Raw genomic sequence first — 12,758 nt, 5'->3', positions numbered from 1 at the left:
AATGAAAATAACTGCCTTGGGAAGGATGATGGTATTCAGGAATCTTATAAGAACAGGTTGAAGGTAACATTTTCCAAACTAGTTTTTCATAATTGGCAAAAAAAAATAACTGATGACATATTCTAGTCATGCCAGGTTGAATAGGAACTTTCTCCTGCTTCCCTTGTACTGAACCCAAGATGTGTCTTTTCACTTCCCTTTTTTGGGGATTTTTTTGTTTGTTTGCTAGAGCCCTGGAAGTTGAGCATTTCTTAACTTCTGCACACACTTACCCTCAAAGCCAGTATGATTGCACCTTAAAAGAAGAGACAGAAGCTTCGAATCTGGATATTAATAAGGGGGTCCCACAAAGAATCAGACTGAGGATAGGGATATGACAGGAACAATCTTAAAGAACATCTTTGGTCTAAGTAAACCTTGAAATCAGATTCCTCCCATTATAGGGAGAAGAGACTAGAAAGATTTGCTTCTTCATACACAGAGAGAGACAGGACAGAAACGTTGTAGGATTTGATCTTCACACATACAAAAACAAAGTCAGAAAATGAATAGCACAGGGCTTCGTGGTGAGCAGGTTCTTGTAGAACAATGCTTCAAAGTATGCCACTTGTGAAAGAAAGGATTTGTGGACTTTTACTTACTGAGTTTGCCATATGAGAAGGAAGAAAAGAGATATAAATAAATCCTTGCTTAATCTCAGGCACTAGGTAGAGAGAGGCATAGAAACGACAGAGTCATCCAATCACCCAAAATTGACTTATAATGACAACTCAGTCAAGATGGAATTCTACCTGGGTGTACCCCAAGTCATTTCAGAGAATGGTAGGAGTCATGCATGTTTTGCTGATGCCCTGCTTGGTGGTCTAATAGCCTCATAATAATCATGCCTGAAAGGAAGAATCTCAGAATTCTTTTACAACAAAATCCTCAATATTCATATAAAATTCTTACTATTTTGTTACAAATAGCAAAGTCTTATAATGGATTCAAACATAAGTTTTTGGGGACCATGCCTATATCTATGAAAATAGCAATGTAGTTATCAGAGATCACAGTCACCTAGCAAACTTCCTCTTTTAAGCCAGCACACAGGAAAAAAAGAAAGTAGCAGAGGTTCCTCCATGAGGGAGACAGGAACCACAGGTTTGAACATAGAGTAGCAGTGGCACTTTACTTGTCCCAAATGATTCAATGAAAAAGTGAAGCAAAAGCAAACTTTAATCAGTTAGATGGAAAGAAATGACAAATCTACATATATCTCAGTTCATTCAGGAATCTAAGAACACTAAAAGGTGGAGTTAGAAAGCATACAGGAACTCCTAGTTCAGCTGTTTGAATAAGTTCCAAGGATACTTTCAGAAAAAGGCTAAGGTAACAATTATTAATATCTTAACTTAAAAGAGAATTGATATCATGTTTTTGTACTTCAAGGTCAGGTTTCGTCATTCATTGTAAAAGTTACCACATGAAGAAACTGTATTAACTTTTCATTTATAGTTCTTCATGTGATCAGACTATATATTTTTCCCACATTTCCTTTGTTAGAGTAGCAAAATTGTGTTTGAAAATAACAAGAGAATGATGGAGCTCTGATCAGGTATATAGCAATAGTTTAGGTGAATCCATAACATTGCAGTTTACAATATAATTCAGAAACCACCCCCCTCAAGTCCAAAGATAATTAACAAAAAAATCTTACTTCCAAATTATGCCAGGTAATGAACTAAAAGTGAAATAAAAGAGAATTTAAACAGAAGTTTGAATAGAGTGACAAGGATTTAAAAATCTGCAGAATAGAGCTTCACAGAGAATTGGAAGTATACAATTATTATTTTCTCAATTGAAAGAAAACAGGATCATGAGGAGTTCTCAGAGAAAAGTTTCTTTAAAAAAGATTTAGTTTGTTGAGAGTAATTTCAGACTAAATTACTTAGTATACTTTTTTTGGAAATTTAATTGACAAGATTTGAACAGGGTATCATTTGGGGCATCAACCTGAAAATTCTCTGAAACCTTAATTCACTTTTTCCATGAGTCAAACCATTAATGATGTTTAAAAATATTAAAATGCTTTTAGTATTGTTGTTAGTACTATATTAATAGATTTTGCATTTCAATTACCCTTTCCTCATTAATGTATTATGACTCATCAAATCTAGGATTGAAAAACATGAGATTATTGAATTTTACATAACTAATAGCAGAATTCCAGAGAACAAAATCTGTTCTATTGTTAATCAGGTGGATTTTAGGATTATTATTGTAATAAATATGTTCACCAGAATTCATTGTATCAGATCACATAGTAACCCAGTAAAGTCTGATGGAGAGATATTTTGCAAATACTGAATTATGATTCCCATATTCAGAACCTGAAAGTTTTCTGTTTCAAATTCTAAACATTAAGAACACAATTCAGAATTGAGATTTGTCACTTTCAAAGCAGTTCAACTATCCCAACTTAGATTTATTAACCTTTAACATACACAATCATTGTTTTGAAACAGCATAAATTAGAAATTTCCAATGGAGAAATTAAAAATATTTCTCTCTGTCATATGCTTAGATCCTGATTATTTTAATATGTCTTTTGTCTCGGGCCCATTTCAATTTGGCCAGCATTAATGATAGAGGTGAGAAAAAATAACACTTAGAGATCTATATCTCTGCATGTGTGTATTTTAACAATAGTAAAAGTTTTATTATTCAAAATTTCCTCTTCCCTCCACTTGATTGTACTGACAGTAGAGTCATAAGCCTAGGTAAAGCTTGAAAGCATCTGCAAGTATGAATTGAAACAGAGAGTACAAATAAACAGACTGGGAGGGGAAAAAAAACATTGGAGTAGAATATCTTCCTTATTTTCTATCAGGGAAAAGTAAATTCTAAATTCTAGGTCCCTAAATCTGATATTTTTCCCTAATTAAGGCTAATCCTTTGAAGAACTTACTCATGTCTGGTGTAAAATTCTATTATTTGACTATACCCAGTGACGAATTAATTAGCTTCTAGAACAACTTTATACACATTTTCACTCAATGAATTTTAACCTTTGTTATGCCAGGCTGAACAGGAAGTCTGTTCTGCCCCAACGTTTGCAACAATTTCCCAAGTGGGCTGTCAGGTGGAATAGAGCTAAACTAAATTCCTTTGTGTTTTTTTTTCCTAGCAAATTTACAACCTGTGTAACTAGTCTACGCCTTTATTTTGCATATAACAAAACATAGAAATAGCAATTTCAGTATCTGTAGACTGTAGACAGTCAAAGATCTGTGACTGTGACTGGCAGGAGGCTAATTGACCCTGTATAAGGTCATATTACCAATATAAAATGCTTTTGGTGATTAAATGATAAATTTTAAAAGCTTTCTTCAAGTAACACAATCCATAACAAGTCAAAGACTAAAAAAAAAATGGAACAGTGACAAAACTGAAACAAAAACAGACCACAAGTCAAATTATCCCTTCTCACAGAACAAGCAAGTCCGTGTCAGAGAAAAATTTACTCTGAGCTTTTCATTTAAAACAAAAATAGAAAGATTCTGTGCTTTTGATGCTTTCTCATATATAAGTGCAGCATTCCTCAAGGGAAAACCGTCCTCTCTTACAGGGGATATCTGAAAAATTTGAGTACTCATTCAAGTATTCTTCCTCATAATGAGCAGAACCTCTAACCAAAAATCATTTAGTATTAGTTCACATACTTCGTGGCAGAGAAATCAGAGAGCCAGAAGTTGACAGGTTTCTCCCAGTTCAAAACCTGAGACCTTGAATGGCAGCATACACCCACTTTTATAGTTCCATATCTGTTCCCAATCCCTCCACCCCACCCCCTTGAAAAAGGTCTCCAATAGGTCTCAGAGACCATTTTCAGAGCTCATGGGCCTCTTGGTCTCCTAGCCCATTTCCATGCCTTCTGGTCTCTGAGAACATTTCTGGGCCTCTTGGTTTCCTTAAACCTTGAATGATCTTTCGTTCTCTATAACTTCCTACATGAACTAATTTGTCTAGAGTACATTATAAATTGGATTAACATACTTATGATTAACATAGTAACTTACTTATGATTAATAAAACATACACTTAAAATTATAGCAATACACACACTTGAAATTATAACGCACATATTTTTCTGAGACTACATTCTTAATCTGATGACATCTACAGACTTTTGTCTAGAACTATATTCTTATTACAAATCACACAGTTACAAGGTATCAAACTAAAGGGATTCTTAACCTAATACAAATGAGGGGCTGTTGAATTAACTTTCCTTCTTACAGCAACATAATCTGTAAACAGAAAGTCATACCTACTTTCCCTCTACTTTAGTCTTGATTCATAACCTTTTCCCCCTAAAAATCCTTACTTTCTATCTTAGAATCAATACTATGTATTGGTTCCAAAGTGGATGAGTGGTAAAGACTAGGCAATTGGGACTAAGTGACTTGCGCAGAATCACATAGTGTGGAAAGGAAAACTGAATCAAGCTTTGAGACTTTCTGCCACTGAGGTGAAGCAAACAGCAGTTGGAAGATTAGAGTGAAATTGATGAACAGTGATGACAGTTGGTGGAGGGGAGGGGTGACTTGGAGAGTAACAGTTTTTCTTGAAGGGCTCTCTCTTTCCTGGCCCTGGTACTGAAAGGAGTGCTATCTCCCTGTCTCTGGATAGAAGTACCTATATTCCTGGAATTTTCCAACTGTGCTCTACCTGGATTCCTGTGATCTTGTCATTGAACAAAAGGATTTGAGGGGAGTGGTTTGAACTTAAGGCCAGTCTTTAGGGGCATCAGCCCAAAGAGACAGGTCCAACCAGCTCTTAAGGTCAGAACCTTTTCTTCCTCTTATTGTCTACTGCTAAGACTTTGAACTTAAGAAAAACTAGCATAGATTAGTATAGACAGGAATAAAAGAAACTCTCCACCAGCCTGCGAGGCCTAGCCTCGGCTCAACAGCTGAGAGACTGAAACCCAATCTGGGAAAAAAGTATAGGGAACCCCTTTTTCCTCTACCCTGATATTTTCCTTACCCAAACTTGTTATTATTAAATTCATCTTTATTTAAAGTCAGCTAAGAGGAGAACTATCATTTCAGGGGGTCATAGAGGGAGCAGAACCCAAGGACAACCTTTCAACCATAAATGGTCCTTATCAGACTCCTGCAGGGTGACATCCCCTCACACTATCATAGTTGGCCCATTTCTCTGGATCCCTATTTTTCAAAGACAGCAGGGTGTCTCTCTCTCCTTTTACCTCAGCCTTTTACCAGCAGCTATATTTCCTCTATCTCTTCAATTCCTCCATTCCCTGTTACAAAACCTTCCTTATCCCGTGTACTTCTTCAGTCCTCTACAATTCCTTTAACTATTACAATATGTATAAAGTATCTGGTGACAGATCTGAACCCAGTACCTCTTCTCTCTAGGCATGGCTCAGCTTGTAACCTTTTCAAGTTAAATAATTTTCCATTAGTAGGGAAGCTGATCTTGATGCCATTTTTATCCTTGGAGAAGGCATCTGACAACATAACTAAAAACATCATGTTAAAAAGCATGGGAACAAGCACACAACTCTGCTTCACTCCACTGGTGACTAGGAAAGTGCAAGAGCATCATCTATTATATAGAACCCATGATAGCATGCCATCAAGGAGCTAGTATATAATACTGATGAACTTCTCTTGACAAACATATTTTGCCATGATCTTCCATAATCCCTTGTGACTAAAAGACAGTATCAAAGGCCTCGGTCAGATCTGTGAATCCTGTTTATTCTAGCATTTCTCCTGGAGTTGTTGGGCAGTAAACAACCATATCAAATACCATTCCTTTCTCCTTTAAGAAACCACATTGGCACTCAGGTGGATGACCATCTTCCTAGTGAAGGCTCAGCCAATTGAGGAGGATTCTGGCAAGAATATTACCAAATAATAGATAAGAGAGAAACTCCTTTGTGATTGTCACCAAAAGATAGTCTATTTAATTTTCCTTTGGAAAGATGGACAATAGATGCATCCTTGATCTCCTTGTGGATAACCTCCTCTTGCCATCTAACCTGGAAGATATCAGTTAGCTTTTGTATGAGTAGCGAATTGCATGCCTGATGCTAAAATGGAATCAGCACCAGGTGCTTTACCACATAAGAGTAATCTAATGGCATTCAACCCCTCTTCTTCAGTTGGAAATTTGGCTAGAGAAGGAGTAACTTCAACTTGAGGTATATAGTCAATGGTCTCAGCATTGACTGATGATAGTCTGTTGAGAACACTATAGAAGTGTTCAGCCCATTTCTCCAGGATCATTTCTTTATGGCTCATCATTGTGGTTCCTTAAGCACTGAAGAGTTGAGACATACCATAGGTCTTTTGGCCCCTTAATATCCTTCAGGGCATCATAAAAACACTTTGTGTTGTGACTATCAGTGTAAATAAAACTGAACTTCATCTGCCTTCTTTCTGAGCCAAAAATTCTATGTCTCTCCTAGCTTCATCTGTACTTTGCTTTTGATGGAATTAAATTCCTCCTTCTTAGAGATTGAGAAACTATCCTGCTGGTAAACTCTGTGGAGTTCTCATTCCTTCTGAATTTATCCATCATTTTCATCAAAGAAATCCTAAGGTTTGTGAGTATTCTGGTCTGGATAAGTAAATATGGTTCTGTATGCCAAATCTCAGAAAGCTGCACAATCCTTTTCTGCTCACTTTTGCCAACTCTATATTGGCTCAGCTTTCCCTCCAAGTCAGCAATAAACTGTTCACTCATAGAGGAGTAAGGTTGACTGTTAATCTGTTGACATTAAGTCTTCTGGTTGTCATTTTGCCTTATAATTACCACTTTTGTTGAATGCAACTGTTTAACTTTGATTTGAAAAGTCTATGATTACTCCAGCACCCTAACATACATCACCTTTAGTTAGTCTCACATCCTCTCTTCTCCTTACAATGACATTGTCTATTAAATGACAATATTTGCTTCAACAATGTATCCATGAAGTTTTACTTTTTTAGGTAAATGGAAGGCAGTACTGGTGATGAGGTCATGAACCACGTCTTTAGTTGTAAATGACCATTACTGTTTCCAACTCCATTCTTCTCCCAAACTCTCTGCTTTGTCTCTGCCTACTCTGACATTAAAGCCACCCAGAAATACAAAGATGTCCTCTTTTGGCACACTAATAATGAGAATTTTCAGGTTTTTCATAAAAAAATTTTTTGACCTCATTACTGTTCATCTTGGTGGGAGCATATGTATTGATGGTGGGGGAATGGTTTTTTCCTGCAGTTGCAATTACATTAAAATGAGCTTATCCTCAGCCCTGCTTAAGGGGAGGGAAGATGGCCACGCTGGCGTTGCTGCTGGCACTGCTGTACGTGATTCCATGACTTTCGCGATGGCTGGCCAGGCCCTACTGCCTCTTCTCAGCACTGCTACTGGTCTCCTTCCTGCTCGTGAGGAAGCTGCCACCGCTGTTCCTCGGTCTCCCCACACAGCGCGAGGATGGCAATTCCTGCGACTTTGACTGGAGGGAGGTGGATATCTTAATGTTCCTCAGTGCCATTGTAATGATGAAGAACCGGAGATCAATCACTGTGGAGCAGCATGTAGGTAACATCTTCATGTTCAGTAAAGTGGCGAACACCATCCTCTTTTTCCACCTGGACATCCGCATGGGGCTTCTCTAAATCACACTCTGCATAGTGTTCCTGACGACTTGCAAACCCCCTCTCTACATGGGCCCAGAATACATCAAGTACTTTTTTAATGACAAGACAATCGATGAAGAGCTGGAACGGACAACTAGATCACATGGATTGTTGAGTTTTTTGCCAATTGGTCTAATAAGTGCCAGTCATTTGCTCTTATCTACTCTGACTTCTCCCTCAAGTATAATTGTACAGGGTTGAATTTTGGGAAAGTGGATGTTGGACGCTACCCTGATGTCAGTACACGATATAAACTGAGCACATCACCTCTCACCAAGCAGCTTCCAACCCTGATCCTATTTCAGGGGGGCAAAGAGGTCATGAGAAGACCCCAGATTGACAAGAAGGGTTGAGCTGTCTCTTGGACATTCTCTGAAGAGAATGTGATCCGAGAGTTCAGCCTGAATGAGTTGTATCAACGTGCCAAGAAGCAGAACAAGTCCCGGGATGAGATTCCTGAGGAGCAACCTGAATCTGCAGCCCCTCACACACAGCCTGATGAGGAGAACAAGAAGGACAAATAGAAGCTCTGCTCTTCCCTGCCAGACAGACATCCCTATTCCTCTAGCTTTTTCTTGGTTGCCGTTTCTATTGATGGGGGACCAGGAAGAACAGAAAATGGGTTAAATTCAAAAGTCACATATCTTCACCATTCTGTGGCTTCGTTCCTTTTTCCAGAGGCAAATAGAGAGCCTTTCAGTTCAAACAGGGTTCAAGTCAGAAGCACCACTAACAGATCTTCAGCATCATTGATCTCACTTCCCTTAGGGCTTTATGGCCTTCCTTATTGCTCTTTAGCTTTTGGTAAAGAGTTTTGGTTTAACTTTGATGTAGGTACTAATAAGAATTAAAATCCATTAACAATAGGTCTTCCTCCTACTCCAGAGAGGGGAAATATGGAGTTCAAGTTGCTTTTAGAAATGTTCATTAATTTCAACATCCCTTTCCTTTGAGCCAAGAAGAATCAAGAGTATGTAGTCTCTGTATATTGGGGACTAATGGATAAGGGCTCAAGGTTCCTTTGCTATTTCTTATTGATATCTTTAGTCTTTATATCTCCTTTTTCCCCTAAATCAATATGTACTTCCTTAATTCCACCCCCAATAATGAACCAAATAAAAAGAACAAGCCTAAAATAAGGACTTCAGCATATAGTGGCTCAGTCAAAGCTGATTAAATTCCCATTTTTGACCATTTCTGAAAATGCATGTCTCCTCTATATGGAGATGAGCGGGGAATTTTATCTTCATTCTTTTGCTGTTCTGGTTTACGATGATCAGAATTCTTGTCTTATGAAGCTGTTTCTCTATAATGTCCAATTGTTCTGATTTTTCTCACTTTACACTATTCATAGAGGTCTTCCTTGTTTCCTCTGAAACTGTCCTGATTAATCACTTTAGTTATTTCCCAGTAGGAGGACACTCGGTTTCAAATTTGGGGCTACCATACAAAAAGCTGTAAGAAATGTTTTTGCACCTTTTTCCTCTTTGCTTTCTCTAGTGTATAGATCTAGTAATGTTGCCTCAAGTAACTGAGGCAAAGAGTGCATATTTTACTAACTTTGTGGGCACAATTACAAATTACTTTCCTAACGCTCCAACATTTGTAGAACCTCAAAGTTGCTTTAATTTGCATTTCTCTAAAAGATTTAGAACATTTTGAAAAATTGGTTGTTGATAGTTTGGATTTCTTCTTTTGAAAATTATATGCTTTGACAAATTTTTGGTTGGGGAATGGCTGTTATTTTTATATATTTGGATTATATGATCTTGGAAATTCAGCTTTTATCACCAAAACTTTTCTCCCCAACTGCCTGTTTTCTATCTCATTTTCCCCTCCTAGATTTGGTTTGCTTTTGAATAATATATTATTAAAATTGTTGGCTTTTATCTTGTCTAATTCCATCCCTGACTTAGGAATGGAGTTTTTTCCCTTGTTTTCTAATTTTTGTGGTGTCACATAGTATGTATCCATTGGAACTTGGGCCAGCACTAATGTCTGCCCAGACCCTCCTGCCAATCTCCCTCCTATCCTTCGCTGCTGACAGTCATTGACTAGCAATAAACAACGGTGGCCCCCCCAAAAATGAGCTTATCATTCAATCCTTTTGGGAGGCATACAAGATTGGTGACTAGATTAGATTTGATTGGGAAACTGATATAAGGTTCCCCAGTATTTTTCATCATAGTGACCATTCTGGAAAAATGTGTATCAAACTCCTCCTATAATCTGGCCTTCATTTGCCAACCATGTTTCACTAAAGGCTGGTTTTTAGATGTAATACCTCCTGAGTTTTCTCCCCAAAAAAGCTATTTCTCTTTCAAGACTACTTGATTTTGTGTTGCCCATAAACATGTGCACATTTTATGTACCACTGGGGTGTGGAATTGTCTTTGCAAAAGTTTTTGTACAATTTTTGTCTCCATTTCAGGGTAGGATCCCAATCTGCTATAGTTAAGCAGGCTAGGGTTAGGTAAGGTGAAGCAGATACCTTTTCTAGCCTCTTCCTAATATCAGAAAGTAAACAGTGCAGTCCTTTAAAAAGATTGCTCATTGGGAGCAAGACAAACCCAGGAACTACATGAATACAATTACAAAACATTTTTCACACAAAGTCAGATTCAACAATTGGAAAAATATTAATTGCTCATGGGTAGGCTGAGCCAATATTGTAAACATGATGATTCTACCTACATTAGTCTACTTATTCAGGGCTATACCAAGCAACTCAGAAATTATTTTATAAAGCTATAAAAAAAATCTTAATGATCATGAAGAAAAGGCCAAGAATATCATGAGAACTGATTTTTTCAAAGTGAAGTTATGTAGCCTAGCTGTACCAAATATCAAACTGTATTATAAAGCAGTAATCAACGAAACAATATAGTACTGGTTAAGAAATAGGATGTCGGATTAATTGAATACACTGGATATGTAATATGTAGTAGTAAATGGCTGTAGTAATTTAGTTTTTGATCAATCCATAGATCCAAATGTTTGAGATAAGAATCTACCATTTAACAAAAAATAGAAAAAAAAATGAGAAAATGTATGGCAGAAACTAGGTATAGAACAATCTGATACCTTACATCAAAATTAAGGTCAAAATGGGCACATGATTTAGACGTAAAAGGTAATTCCATAAGCAAATTAGGGTAGCATGGAATATTTCCCTGTAAATATAGATAGAATTTATGACCAAGCAGGAGGTAGAGCACACTAGAGGATGAAGATGTAAAATGGGTAATTCTGATTACATTAAGTTTAACAGGTTTTGCACCCCAAAAAAAGCCAATGCAAGGTATATTTGAAGGAAAGTAGAAAGCTAAGCAAAATTTTGTAGCAAATATCTCTGATAAAAGCTTTATTTCTCAAATATATAGTGATCTGACTCAAATATATAAGCATACAAGTCATTCCTCAATTCAAAAATTGCCAAGGTATATGAATAGGCAGTTTTCAGATGAAGAAATCAAAACTATCTAGAGTCATATGAAAATATGCTCTAAATAACTAGTGATAAGAGAAATGCAAATTAAGACAAGTCTGAGCTACCATCTCACATTTAATCATCTTCAATAAGATGATAGAAAAGGAAAATGACAAATTTTGGAGGGGACCTGAGAAAATTGGGACATTGACACATGACACATAATGGAGTTGTAAACTTATCCAACCATTTTGGAGAACAATATGGAAATCTATGCCCATATGGCTACAAAATTGTACATATGCTTTGATCCAAAAATCTCATTACTAGATCTTTATCCCCCAAAAAAGCTAAAAAGGGGGAAAAACCCTATTTGTTAGAAATATTTATAGCAGCTCTTTTCATAGTGGCAAAGAACTAGAAACCAAAGGAATGCCCATCAATTAGGGAATGGTTGAACAAGCTGTGGTATATGATTATAATGAAATACTATTGCATTATAAGGATGATGAATATTATGATTACAGAAAAACCTGGAAAGACTTACATGAACTGACACAGAAAGAAATGATCACAACCACGAGAAGATTGTACACAGTAATAATAGCATTATTACATAATGATCAACTGTGAATGACCCAGCTATCCTCAGGAAGACAATCCCAAAAGATTCATGATGAAAAATGCAATTTGTCTCCAGAGGAAGAACTGATGGAATTTGAATGCAGACCAAAGCATGTTATATTGCACTTTCTTTGTGTTTTGATCAAGTTTTCTTCTAAAAACATTATACCTGGTTGCATATGTAAAATCTACATCATATTGTTTATAATCTCAAAGAGGAGAGAAAGAAAAAGAGAGGGAGAGAATTTGGAGCTCCAAATTTTGAAAAATGAGTATTTAAACAAACATTTTACTTCTATTCCAAATTCCAGTGGTGACGGACAAGTGACAAAACTTGTTGCTTTGTCACTTGTCCGTCACCACTGGAATTTGGAATAGAAGTAAAATAATAAAATAATGAGATAGTAAAATAGTAAAGTACAAAATGGTAAAATGCCTTTTGATTTGCACATAAATTGCATTTTAATGAAGCAGAGTAGTGGTAATTTGTCAGCCTCACTCCATCTTCCAGAATCATCAAAGTCCAGGAGCAAGACAAAAGTCAAGATGAGTGGTGATTGCTCAGAATGCAGTAGATGACCTTGGCATCTTCAGTGTTTAACTAAACATTAATTGCTCTGCAATGCATTCTTCTGCTACATTAATGGCCTTTGAACAAATTGTTCTTGACCATGCATTCTTCCCAGGGGAAGTCTTCATATGCTGAAGCATGTCCCTAATCTACCAATCGGTTTGAGGCTTCTCAGTTACCCTCAACCTAGTTTAGCACATGTGCCAAAATTGTTTTACCAGGGTGTGGCCTCTGTGCTCCCTATAGCCTCTTAGAGCCACAGGTATGGGCTAGCTGGTAGGGGGATACCCATAGAGGAAAACAGGTTTGAGAAAAGGGTTTGGCAAGCCTTTACATCAGAGGTACTAGTCTTCCCTGGATGCTCCTAAAACCCCTTTAGTCTCTTAGAAGCAACTTCATGGTATACTGAGTAGAGCTCTGGGCTTGGAGT

General features: G+C 37.0%; 1 pseudogene; it reads left to right on the top strand.

Annotated features, from left to right (window-relative positions):
• The first annotated feature begins 7,334 nt into the window (after nt 1-7,334).
• Nucleotides 7,335-8,772, top strand: LOC100029429 (thioredoxin-related transmembrane protein 2-like; annotated as a pseudogene).
• Nucleotides 8,773-12,758: the final 3,986 nt, after the last annotated feature.

The sequence above is a fragment of the Monodelphis domestica genome, chromosome 2 (assembly GCF_027887165.1).
Source record: "Monodelphis domestica isolate mMonDom1 chromosome 2, mMonDom1.pri, whole genome shotgun sequence".
In the NCBI taxonomy this organism is placed as follows: domain Eukaryota; kingdom Metazoa; phylum Chordata; class Mammalia; order Didelphimorphia; family Didelphidae; genus Monodelphis; species Monodelphis domestica.
Note: the sequence above shows the minus strand (reverse complement) of the source record. Positions and strands in the feature narration are given on the sequence as shown.